This window comes from Pongo pygmaeus, chromosome 3 (assembly GCF_028885625.2).
Source record: "Pongo pygmaeus isolate AG05252 chromosome 3, NHGRI_mPonPyg2-v2.0_pri, whole genome shotgun sequence".
NCBI lineage: Eukaryota > Metazoa > Chordata > Mammalia > Primates > Hominidae > Pongo > Pongo pygmaeus.
Genome location: NC_072376.2, coordinates 144,056,012 through 144,069,564, shown reverse-complemented (window position 1 = coordinate 144,069,564; position 13,553 = coordinate 144,056,012).

Below are 13,553 nucleotides of genomic sequence, written 5' to 3'. Positions count from 1 at the left end.
TGGGACTTAGAGATAGTCCCATATCTGAAACACTTTTATGAGAAATGTTGCTCTGTGTTGTGTGAAAATAGTTCATTTCCACCTAATCTCCTTTGCAGGCATTCCGTTTTTAAAAATTGATTTTTTTTCCAAATTTTTAATTTAGATTTGTTTTCTTAATAAAAAATTAGTAAGAAAAAAATCCAGTATGTAATGGTCAACAAAACAGGAAGATATGGATAATTAACAATCTTCACAGAAACTCTTCAGAATAAGCTTTAATAACCTCATTTTACAGAGAAAGGATCTGGTATTTTAAAAAAGTTAAATAGCAGCATGATCCACACTTGTGTTTAATGAGAGACAGCCCAGGTGTTTCAGCCCCAAAACTAGCATGAGTTTCACCATTGGATTTCAACCATGGCAGCATTTTAGCCTCTCACAGGATGCTTATACAAATAGCAGTGTCTGGGCTCTAACCAAGTAATTGAAGGACAATCTCTGGAGGTGATGCCAGGGTTATGAATCTTAACGCTATGCTGCTGAAAAGCGACATTTGGCATTAATCTACTCTCTATCAGTTAAAATCAAATTAATATTACCCAAAATTAAGATTTCCAAAAAATCTAGATTTCTTCCAGTATCTGTCTTTTCTGTTAGAGTAATCCTTTTCCTAGTGCCCAAAACTCAGAAAAAAAACAAAGTTCATTTATTAGCCTCAATCATACAACACTCAAAACTTTCTCTAGAACTGTGTAAATATAATCTTGCAGCAAAATATGTAAAGAGGTCAGTGAAAATATGAATCTTTTTTTATTTTCTCTATGGCTACCCCGACCACATCCTACAACCCACTCCAACAACCAACCTTATCAAAGATTTTTTTAAGGAGGTAAATTAAGATCCTCAAATGATAATAATCAGCCAATCAAATCAAAAAAGGTCTATAGGAAACATATCTTCGCCAGTTATATTTGTATAGAAACTGAAAATCAGGAGTGGGAGCCAAGATGGCCGAATAGGAACAGCTCCAGTCTACAGCTCCTGGTGTGAGCGACGCAGAAGACAGGTGATTTTTGCATTTCCATCTGAGGTACTGGGTTCATCTCACTAGGGAGTGCCAGACAGTGGGTGCAGGACAGTGGGTGCAGCGCACCCTGCGTGAACCGAAGCAGGGCGAGGCATTGCCTCACTCGGGAAGTTCAAGGGGTCAGGGAGTTCCCTTTCCTAGTCAAAGAAAGGGGTGACAGACAGCACCTGGAAAATCGGGTCACTCCCACCCAAATACTGCACTTTTCCAAAGGGCTTAAAAAATGGCACACCAAGAGATTATATATCCCGCACCTGGCTCGGAGGGTCCTACGCCCACGGAGTCTCACTGATTGCTAGCACAGCAGTCTGAGATCAAACTGCAAGGTGGCAGTGAGGCTGGGGGAGGGGCGCCCACCATTGCCCAGGCTCGCTTAGGTAAACAAAGCAGCCAGGAAGCTCGAACTGGGTGGAGCCCACCACAGCTCAAGGAGGCCTCCCTGCCTCTGTAGGCTCCACCTCTGGGGGCAGGGCACAGACAAACAAAAAGACAGCAGTAACCTCTGCAGACTTAAATGTCCCTCTCTGACAGCTTTGAAGAGAGCACGCAGCTGGAGATCTGAGATCGGGCAGACTGCCTCCTCAAGTGGGTCCCTGAACCCCGAACAGCCTAACTGGGAGACACCCCCCAGTAGGGGCAGACTGACACCTCACACGGCCGGTCACTCCTCTGAGAAAAAACTTCCAGAGGAACGAACAGACAGCAGCATTCGCGGTTCACGAATATCTGCTGATCTGCAGCCACTGCTGCTGATACCCAGGCAAACAGGGTCTGGAGTGGACCTCTAGCAAACTCCAATAGACCTGCAGCTGAGGGTCCAGTCTGTTAGAAGGAAAACTAACAAACAGAAAGCACATCCACACCAAAAACCCATCTGTACATCACCCTCATCAAAGACCAAAAGTAGATAAAACCACAAAGATGGGGAAAAAACAGAGCAGAAAAACTGGAAACTCTAAAAAGCAGAGCGCCTCTCCTCCTCCAAAGGAACGCAGTTCCTCACCAGCAATGGAACAAACATGGACGGAGAATGACTTTAATGAGTTGAGAGAAGAAGGCTTCAGACTATCAAACTACTCCGAGCTACAGGAGGAAATTCAAACCAAAGGGAAACAAGATAAAAACTTTGAAAAAACTTTAGACGAATGTATAACTAGAATAACCAATACAGAGAAGTGCTTAAAGGAGCTGATGGAGCTGAAAGCCAAGGCTCAAGAACTACGTGAAGAATGCAGAAGCCTCAGGAGCTGATGCGATCAACTGGAAAACAGGGTATCAGTGATGGAAGATGAAATGAAGGAAATGAAGTGAGAAGGGAAGTTTAGAGGAAAAAGAATAAAAAGAAACAAACAGAGCCTCCAAGAAATATGGGACTATGTGAAAAGACCAAATCTACGTCTGACTGATCTACCTGAAAGTGACGGGGAGAATGGAACCAAGTTGGAAAACACTCTGCAGGATATTATCCAGGAGAACTTCCCCAATCTAGCAAGGCAGGCCAACATGCAGATTCAGGAAATACAGAGAATGCCACAAAGATACTCCTCGAGAAGAGCAACTCCAAGACACATAATTGTCAGATTCACCAAAGTTCAAATGAAGGAAAAAATGTAAAGGGCAGCCAGAGAGAAAGGTCGGGTTACCCACAAAGGGAAGCCCATCAGACTAACAGTGGATCTCTTGGCAGAAACTCTACAAGCCAGAAGAGAGTGGGGGCCAATATTCAACATTCTTAAAAGACTTTTCAACCCAGAATTTCATATCCAGCCAAACTAAGCTTCATAAGTGTAGGAGAAATAAAATACTTTACAGACAAGCAAATGCTGAGAGATTCTGTCACCACCAGGCCTGCGATAAAAGAGCTCTTGAAGGAAGCGCTAAACATGGAAAGGCGCAACCGGTACCCACCGCTGCAAAATCATGCCAAATTGTAAAGACCATCGAGGCTAGGAAGAAACTGCATCAACTAACGAGCAAAATAACCAGCTAACATCATAATGACAGGATCAAATTCACACATAACAATGTTAACTTTAAATGTAAATGGACTAAATGATCCAATTAAAAGACACAGATTGGCAAATTGGATAAGGAATCAAGATCCATCAGTGTGCTGTATTCAGGAAACCCATCTCACATGCAGAGACACACGTAGGCTCAAAATAAAAGGATGAAGGAAGATCTACCAAGCAAATGGAAAACAAAAAAAGGCAGGGGTTGCAATCCTAGTCTCTGATAAAACAGATTTTAAACAAACAAAGACCAAAAGAGACAAAGAAGGCCATTACATAATGGTAAAGGGATCAATTCAACAAGAAGAGCTAACTCTCCTAAATATATATGCACCCAATACAGGAGCACCCAGATTCATAAAGCAAGGCCTGAATGACCTACAAAGAGACATAGACTCCCAAACAATAATAATGGGAGACTTTAACACCCCACTGTCAATGTTAGACAGATCAACAAGACAGAAAGTTAATAAGGATACCCAGGAATTGAACTCAGTTCTGCACCAAGCATACCTAATAGACATCTACAGAACTCTCCACCCCAAATCAACAGAATATACATTTTTTTCAGCACCACACCACACCTATTCCAAAATTGACCACATACTTGGAAGTAAAGCTCTCCTCAGCAAATGTAAAAGAACAGAAATTATAACAAACTGTCTCTCAGACCACAGTGCAATCAAACTAGAACTCAAGATTAAGAAACTCAAAACCGCTCAACTACGTGAAAACTGAACAACCTGCTCCTGAATGACTACTGGGTACATAACAAATGAAGGCAGAAATAAAGATGTTATTTGAAACCAATGAGAACAAAGACACAACATACCAGAATCTCTGGGACACATTCAAAGCAGTGTGTAGAGGGAAATTTATAGCACTAAATACCCACAAGAGAAAGCAGGAAAGATCTAAAATTGTCACCCTAACATCACAATTAAAAGAACTAGAAAAGCAAGAGTAAACACATTCAAAAGCTAGCAGAAGGCAAGAAATAACTGAAATCAGAGCAGAACTGAAGGAAATAGAGACACAAAAAACCCTTCAAAAAATTAATGAATCCAGGAGCTGGTTTTTTGAAAGGATCAACAAAATTGATAGACCACTAGCAAGACTAATAAAAAAGAAAAGAGAGAATAATCAAATAGACACAATAAAAACTGATAAAGGGGATATCACCACCAATCCCACAGAAATACAAACTACCATCAGAGGATACTACAAACACCTCTATGCAAATAAACTAGAATATCTAGAAGAAATGGATAAATTCCTCAACACATACACCCTCCCAAGACTAAACCAGGAAGAAGTTGAATCTCTGAATAGACCAATAACAGGAGCTGAAATTGTGGCAATAATCAATAGCTTACCAACCAAAAAGAGTCCAGGACCAGATGCATTCACAGCCGAATTCTACCAGAGGTACAAGGAAGAACTGGTACCATTCCTTCTGAAACTATTCCAATCAATAGAAAAAGAAGAAATCCTCCCTAACTCATTTTATGAGGCCAGCATCATCCTGATACCAAAGCCTGGCAGAGACACAACCAAAAAAGAGAATTTTAGACCAATATCCTTGATGAACATTGATGCAAAAATCCTCAATAAAATACTGGCAAACCAAATCCAGCAGCACATCAAAAAGCTTATCCACCATGATCAAGTGGGCTTCATCCCTGGGATGCAAGGCTGGTTCAATATACGCAAATCAATAAATGTAATCCAGCATATAAACAGAACCAAAGACAAAAACCACATGATTATCTCAATAGATGCAGAAAAGGCCTTTGACAAAATTCAACAACGCTTCATGCTAAAAACTCTCAATAAATTAGGTATTGATGGGACGTATCTCAAAATAATAAGAGCTATCTATGACAAACCCACAGCCAATATCATACTGAATGGGCAAAAACTGGAAGCATTCCCTTTGAAAACTGGCACAAAACATGGATGCCCTCTCTCACCACTCCTATTCAACATAGTGTTGAAAGTTCTGCCAGGGCAATTAGGTAGGAGAAGGAAATAAAGGGTATTCAATTAGGAAAAGAAGTCAAATTGTCCCTGTTTGCAGATGACATGATTGTATATCTAGAAAACCCCATTGTCTCAGCCCAAAATGTCCTTAAGCTGATAAGCAACTTCAGCAAAGCCTCAGGATACAAAACCAATGTAAAAAAATCAAAAGCATTCTTATACACCAGTAACAGACAAACAGAGAGCCATATCATGAGTGAACTCCCATTCACAATTGCTTCAAAGAGAATAAAATGCCTAGGAATCCAACTTACAAGGGATGTGAAAGACCTCTTCAAGGAGAACTACAAACCACTGCTCAATGAAATAAAAGAGGATACAAACAAATGGAAGAACATTCCATGCTCATGGGTAGGAAGAATCAATATCGTGAAAATGGCCATAGTGCCCAAGGTAATTTATAGATTCAATGCCATCCCCATCAAGCTACCAATGACTTTCTTCACAGAATTGGAAAAAACTACTTTCAAGTTCATATGGAAACAAAAAAGAGCCCACATCACCAAGTCAATCCTCAGCCAAAAGAACAAAGCTGGAGGCATCACACTACCTGACTTCAAACTATACTACAAGTCTACAGTAACCAAAGCAGCATGGTACTGCTACCAAAACAGACATATAGATCAATGAAACAGAACAGAGCCTTCAGAAATAATGCCACATATCTACAACTATCCAATCTTTGACACACCTGAGAAAAACAAGCAATGGGGAAGGGATTGCCTATTTAATAAATGGTGGTGGGAAAACTGGCTAGCCATATGTAGAAAGCTGAAACTGGATCCCTTCCTTACACCTTATACAAAAATTAATTCAAGATGGATTAAAGATTTACATGTTAGACCTAAAACCGTAAAAACCCTAGAAGAAAACCTAGGCATTACCATTCAGGACATAGGCATGGGCAAGGACTTCATGTCTAAAACACCAAAAGCAATGGCAACAAAAGCCAAAATTGACAAATGGGATCTAATTAAACTAAAGAGCTTCTGCACAGCAAAAGAAACTACCATTAGAGTGAACAGGCAACCTACAAAATGGGAGAAAATTTTCACAACCTACTCATCTGACAAAGCGCTAATATCCAGAATCTACAATGAACTCAAAGAAATTTACAAGAAAAAAACAAATAACCCCATCAAAAAGTGGGCGAAGGACATGAACAGACACTTCTCAAAAGAAGACATTTATGCAGCCAAAAAACTCATGAAAAAATGCTCACCATCACTGGCCATCAGATAAATGCAAATCAAAACCACAATGAGATACCATCTCACACCAGTTAGAATGGCAATCATTAAAAAGTCAGGAAACAACAGGTGCTGGAGAGGATGTGGAGAAACAGGAACACTTTTACACAGTTGATGGGACTGTAAACTAGTTCAACCATTGTGGAAGTCAGTGTGGCGATTCCTCAGGGATCTAGAACTAGAAATACCATTTGACCCAGCCATCCCATTACTGGGTATATACCCAAAGGACTATAAATCATGCTGCTATAAAGACACATGCACACGTATGTTTATTGCGGCACTATTCACAATAGCAAAGACTTGGAACCAACACAAATGTCCAACAATGATAGACCAGATTAAGAAAATGTGGCACATGTACACCAAGGAATACTATGCAGCCATAAAAAATGATGAGTTCATGTCCTTTGTAGGGACATGGATGAAACTGGAAATCATCATTCTCAGTAAACTATCGCAAGAACAAAAAACCAAACACTGCATATTCTCACTTATAGGTGGCAATTGAACAATGAGAACACATGGACACAGGAAGGGGAACATCACACTCTGGGGACTGTTGTGGGGTGGGTGGAGGGGGGAGGGATAGCATTAGGACATATACCTAATGCTAAATGACGAGTTGATGGGTGCAGCACACCAGCATGGCACATGTATACATATGTAACTAACCTGCACATTGTGCACATGTACCCTAAAAGTTAAAGAAGAAGAATAATAATAATAATAATAATAATAAAAGATTAAAAAAAATCAGCAAACCCAGTATTTTAGAACTGGGAGAAATAAAACAAAAATATGCGCTTTACTTTGGGCATCTGTGTTAGAATAAAATACATTGTACAAGCAGTATGGTTTAAAGTTTTGAAGTATGTATGCTTAGTTTCTGGTTTTACTTTACCAGTAGTGTAACAAAGGTCAAGTCACTGAGCTTTTTAGTATTATTTATTTTAAAATGGAAATAAGAAAATTTGCAGTCTATCTTACTGAGTGTTTGGAGAACAGAATATTTATGATACTCAAAATATTTTCTAAGCCATAATGTGACCTATTATATTCAATCCACCACTATAAGAAAATAAATCAAATATATATCATAATGTGTTCTACACTACAGTTTTCTAATGTGACCTTAAAGAGTAGGCATCATTTCTGAACTTTTTGTAAATAATATCCTCAGAAAGATTTTTGAGTGGTATTCACATTGAAAACTTTAAATATATGAATTATATAGTTGGGTTTTTTATCACATTGCACATTTTAATGTTAGTGATCTCGAAATTATACAAACATAAAATAGAATATGGTAAATCTGAATAATATTAGGTACATACTAATAAAATGTAATTTACTCCATTTAATCAGAATTTAACCAATAATAGTCATACCTAGAGGCCAGTTAAAATTTCCTGTCTTTAATTTTGCTCTTGCAAGTATCTGCAACTTCTTTCTCTGCTTTCCACCTGGTTGGAAATCCATTGCCAAAAGACAATCTAATCTTTAACTTGTTATCAAGAGAATTTACTGAGCATGTTTATTTTGAATTCAAATGCAACTGGAGAGAAGGGTAAATTATCTGATGTGAGCTTGAAGGTAAACAGCTGTCAGTGAACTATGAGTCATCTCAAAGGCACATTAGCTAAACTCATTTATAAAAGGAAAATTGTTTTGCATGTTGAAAGAAATAACCACAAGGACCCTGCACTTGCTCTTAATTTGCTCTCTATAAGTCAAAACTTCCTTGGGGAATCAATATGATGAGCTGTTTTAGTTTTAGTGTATTTTTTAAGAAAGAATTTTTTCCAGTTCCTGAAATGAATACGAAGAGGAAAATCAAAATGCCCTTCTTTCACAGAGAGGTAGTAAAACATGAGCACTACTATTCTGGGCTGAAATCTGACCTGGATTTAATTGCTTAAAACTGCTCTACTGGTACTCAGTTTGGCTTTTTGATTGTTTGTTTTCAAAATAAAACTTTTCAGTAAATTCTGATCAAAATAAATGATGATTTATTTTATACTTAAACAATTAATATTATAATGTTTATTTTAATGTGAACATTGAATCAGGTTTCTCTTTCTTTAAATTCATAAACTATGAAATAATCTTGATTCACTCAGATGAATGGTTAAAAATATAAATGCCTTTTTTTTTTTAACATTATGCCTTCTACTTTAAAAGATGCAATTTATTTAAACAGAAATGGCAGGAGAAACTTTATCCTGATGTCTGAAACAAAAATAAAAATAAATATAAACAGGGCCAAGAGCAGTGGCTCACGCCTGTAATCCCAGCACTCTGGGAGGCCAAGGCAGGCAGATCACGATATCAGGAGATGGAGACCATCCTGGCTAACACGGTGAAACCCCGTCTCTACTAAAAATACAAAAAATTAGCTGGTCGTGGTGGTGGGCACCTGCAGTCCCAGCTACTAGGGAGGCTGAGGCAGGAGAACAGCGTGAACCCAGGAGGTGGAACTTGCAGTGAGCCCAGATTGTGCCACTGCACTCCAGCCTGGGCAACAGAGTGAGACTCTGTCTCAAAAAAAAATAAATATATAAAAATAAACAGTCCAGCAGCTAAGATCACAATGGGTTACAGACTTGTACGTAGTATTTTTGAGCATTTGTGTTTTTTATTGATGTTTTAAAATATTTAAAATTAAATTGAATTAGAATTAAACATTATAGCTGTTAAATTATGTTTGGCCTAAAGCTGCCTCCTTCACTTATTTTAAGTTTGGCCTGAAGGTTTCTTCATACATAATGAACTGTAACTCAACTTGATGTGTAAATGGACTAACCTATGCTTGTAACAAGTAGCTGAGTCTCAGGCAATAACAGTAGCCAAACTTTAGTCAACTATAGGCAGCTAAGTGTGTAAAGCAGGTTCAAATAAGGCAAATGCTGAGCTGTAACCAATCTGGGTGTTTCTGTACCTCACTTCTATTTTCTGTTTGCATCACTTTTCACTTTCTGTCCTTAAATGTTACCAGACTATGTGGCAGCCCTGTAGTTGCGCTGAACTTATTCTGGTCTGGGGGCTGCTCAATTTGCGAATCACTCTATGCGCAATTAAAATTTTCTACATTTAATTTGTCTGAAGATTTATGTTAACAGAGCATTGAGGCATTTCTGGGGAAACCTGAATTTTTGCACTATACAATTTATAAATGCTGCTTTAAAGATTTTCTAGTTAGGCAATTTGAAAAACTGTGAAAAGAGGGTAATTAGATCATTCATTTATAAAAATCCAGTGTGAAATTCTACTAAAATGCATTGTTTAATTAAAAATACATGTTAAGAGCAATGTGCTTTGATAACTTAGAACTTACTACCTTTCCATCTTTCTCATAGTCCTTGGTTGCTCTTTTACTTTCTCTTCATTATCTGCCTATTGACTTCTTTCATAATCTGCTTTCTTTGACACTGTTTCTACTATTGTACTTCTCTTTGTAGTTATTTCACCATCCACTCGTTTATTCTCAACCTATATTTTCTTATACCTCTTTCTTTTCTGATTTCTCTTGTAATTTATCTTATCTAATGTTTACTTTTCCTAAAATATAGCAGTAAATCATAAACATATTGCTCACATATTACATGCATATTTAACTAATGTAATTTTAAGTAATTGAGTTCACATCCATATTTAATTTTGCATAGTTGGGGCACAAAGAATGATATCCTAAAGTATGATTCTTTGGCATGCTGAGCACTTTTGAATGAAAGAAAATCAGAAGGTTTTAGAAGCTCAGAACCAAGGACTTTCTAATCTTCTCTTGCCCCTCTCCCAAAGGTAGGAAGGGGTCTTTCTGGGATTTCCTTTACCTGAGGAAAAGTTCTTCCCCCACCAAAAAAAATGTAGCTTGGAAAACTTGAATTTCCACAAAATGCAGTTTGCTGAATACTGCTATAAAGATTTACAAGTCAGGCAATTTGAAGAATTGCAAAGAGATTAGATAATTGAATGAAATAATTCATTTACAATCATTCATTCTTCCAAAAGAAATGCAATTGTCTTAAAAAATTCTCCACAGGAATCTTATCAAATAAGCAGGTTGGACTGACTACCGAAGAAAAGAAGAGACTGAAAGTTGTCCTCATGCCCAGACAGACTTTTAATCTATTCTTCTGAGGGAAGCCCAGAGATACTAAGAAACTTTATCCACATAACAAGACAACCTGTGTTTAAATTGCAATTCTACCTGTCACCTTCCATAATTTGATCACATTCAGTGTCCAAAGAGAATCATTTACAAACTATTGTCTGTTATTTAGATCCATTCAATTTCTCTAAAAACTATTTACAACCTCTCAAAATTACTTACATTTTCCCCATCTCCCTTTCCCTTGTGAAGCTCCCCTATAAACTTCAACCATCTGTTGTTTCTTTGTTTCTTATATTTTATATGGCTCTCATGGCTATGTGCATCACTGACTTTGTATGTCTTTTCTCCAGTTTATCCATTTATTGTCAGTTTATTTCAGTAGACTCAAATCTTTGAGGGTTGGGAGAAGAATTCTCCCCATCCCTAGAGTTTTGCAAGTCAATATTCTCTTTCAAGAAATGAATTACAGAATTGAAGGCTTGGTTTTCAGTTGCCAAAGTGAATCAGTGCTTCACAGATGCATTTTATTTAAAATCTTAAAGAGGTCCACAGCCTGTTCAATTTGTAGGCAGTGCTATTAACAGGTTGTGCCTGGGACTTAGGCAGGTAGATGTGATCTAGGGATACATTGCTGCCAGTCAGCAAACATCAGAAGCAAAGACATATGAATAGTGTCAGGCCTCCGAGCCCAAGCCAAGCCATCGCATCCCCTGTGACTTGCACGTATATGCCCAGATGTCCTGAAGTAACTGAAGAATCACAAAAGAAGTGAATATGCCCTGCCCCACCTTAACTGATGACATTCCACCACAAAAGAAGCATAAATGGCCGGTCCTTGCCTTAACTGATGACATTACCTTGTGAAAGTCCTTTTCCTGGCTCATCGTGGCTCAAAACGCACCCCCACTGAGCACCTTGTGACCCCCCCACTCCTGCCCGCCAGAGAACAAACCCCCTTTGACTGTTGTTTTCCTTTACCTACCCAAATCCTATAAAACGGCCCCAACCTTATCTCCCTTCGCTGACTCTCTTTTCGGACTCAGCCTGCCTGCAGCCAGGTGAAATAAACAGCCATGTTGCTCACACAAAGCCTGTTTGGTGGTCTCTTCACACGGACGCTCATGAAATTTGGTGCCGTGACTCAGATCAGAGGACCTCCCTTGGGAGATCAATCCCCCGTCCTCCTGCTCTTTGCTCCATGAAAAAGATCCACCTATGACCTCCGGTCCTCAGACCCACCAGCCCAAGGAACATCTCACCACTTTTAAATTGGGTAAGCGGCCTCTTCTTACTCTCTTCTCCAACCTCTCTCACTGTCCCTCAACCACTTTCTCCTTTCCACTCTTCAATCTCTCCCTTCTCTTAATTTCAATTCCTTTCATTTTCTGGGAGAGACAAAGGAGACACGTTTTATCCTTGGACTCAAAACTCCGGTGCCGGTCACGGACTGGGAAGGCAGCCTTCCCTTGGTATTTAATAATGGCAGGGATCCCTCTCTGATTATTCACCCACGTTTCAAAGGTGTCAGACCATGCAGAGACGCCTGCCTTGGTCCTTCACCCTTAGCGGCAAGTCCCGCTTTTCTGGGGAAGGGGCAAGTACCTCAACCCCTTCTCTCCTTGTCTCTACCCCTTCTCTGCTTTTTCTGGGAGAGGGGCAAGTACCCCTCAACCCCTTCTCCTTCACCCTTAGTGGCAAGTCCCGCTTTTCTGGGAGAGGAGCAAGTACCCCTCAACCCCTTCTCCTTCACCCTTAGCGGCAAGTCCTGCTTTTCTAGGGGGCAAGAACCCCCAATCCCTTATTTCTGCACCCCAACCTCTTATCTCTGTGCCCCAATCCCTTATTTCCATGCCCCAACCCTTTCTCTGCTTTTCTGGAGGGCAAGAAACCCCCTCCCCCTTTCTCGGTGTCTCTACTCTTTTTTCTGGGCTTGCCTCCTTCACTATGGGCAAGCTTCCACCTTCCATTTCTCCTCCTTCTCCCTTAGCCTGTGTTCTTAAGAACTTAAAACCTCTTCAACTCTCACCTGGCCTAAAATCTAAGCATCTTATTTTCTTCTGCAATGCCGCTTGACCCCAATAAAAACTCGACGGTAGTTCCAAATAGCCAGAAAACGGCACTTTCAGTTTTTCCATCCTACAAGATCTAAATAATTCTTGTCGTAAATTAGGAAAATGGTCTGAGGTTCCTGATGTCCAGGCATTCTTCTACACATCAGTCCCTTTCTAGTCTCTGTGCCCAGTGCAACTCGTCCCAAATCTTCTTTCCCTCCCGCCTGTCCCCTCAGTCCCAACCCCAAGCGTCACTGGGTCTTTCTAATCTTCCTTTTCTACAGACCCATCTGACCTCTCCCCTCCTCACCAGGCCAAGCTAGGTCCCAATTCTTCCTCAGCCTCCGCTCTTCCACCCTATAATCTTTTTATCACCTCCCCTCCTCACACCTGGTCTGGCTTACAGTTTCATTCTGTGACTAGCCCTCCCCCTCCTGCCCAGCAATTTACTCTTAAAAACATGGCTGGAGCTAAAGGCATAGTCAAGGTTAATGCTCCTTTTTCTTTATCCCAAATCAGATAGCGTTTAGGCTCTTTTTCATCAAATATAAAAATCCAGCCCAGTTCATGACTTGTTTGGCAGCAACCCTGAGACACTTTACAGCCCTAGACCCTAAAAGGTCAAAAGGCCGTCTTATTCTCACAATACATTTTATTACCCAATCTGCTCCCGACATTAAATAAAACTCCAAAAATTAAATTCCGGCCCTCAAACCCCACAACAGGATTTAATTAACCTCGCCTTCAAGGTGTACAATAATAGAAAAAAGTTGCAATTCCTTGCCTCCACTGTAAGACAAACCCCAGCCACATCTCCAGCATACAAGAACTTCCAAACGCCTGAACCGCAGCAGCCAGGCGTTCCTCCAGAACATCCTCCCACAGGAGCTTGCTACACGTGCCGGAAATCTGGCCACTGGGCCAAGGAATGCCTGCAGCCCAGGATTCCTAAGCCGCGTCCCATCTGTGTGGGACCCCACTGAAAATCGGACTGTTCAACTCACCTGGCAGCCA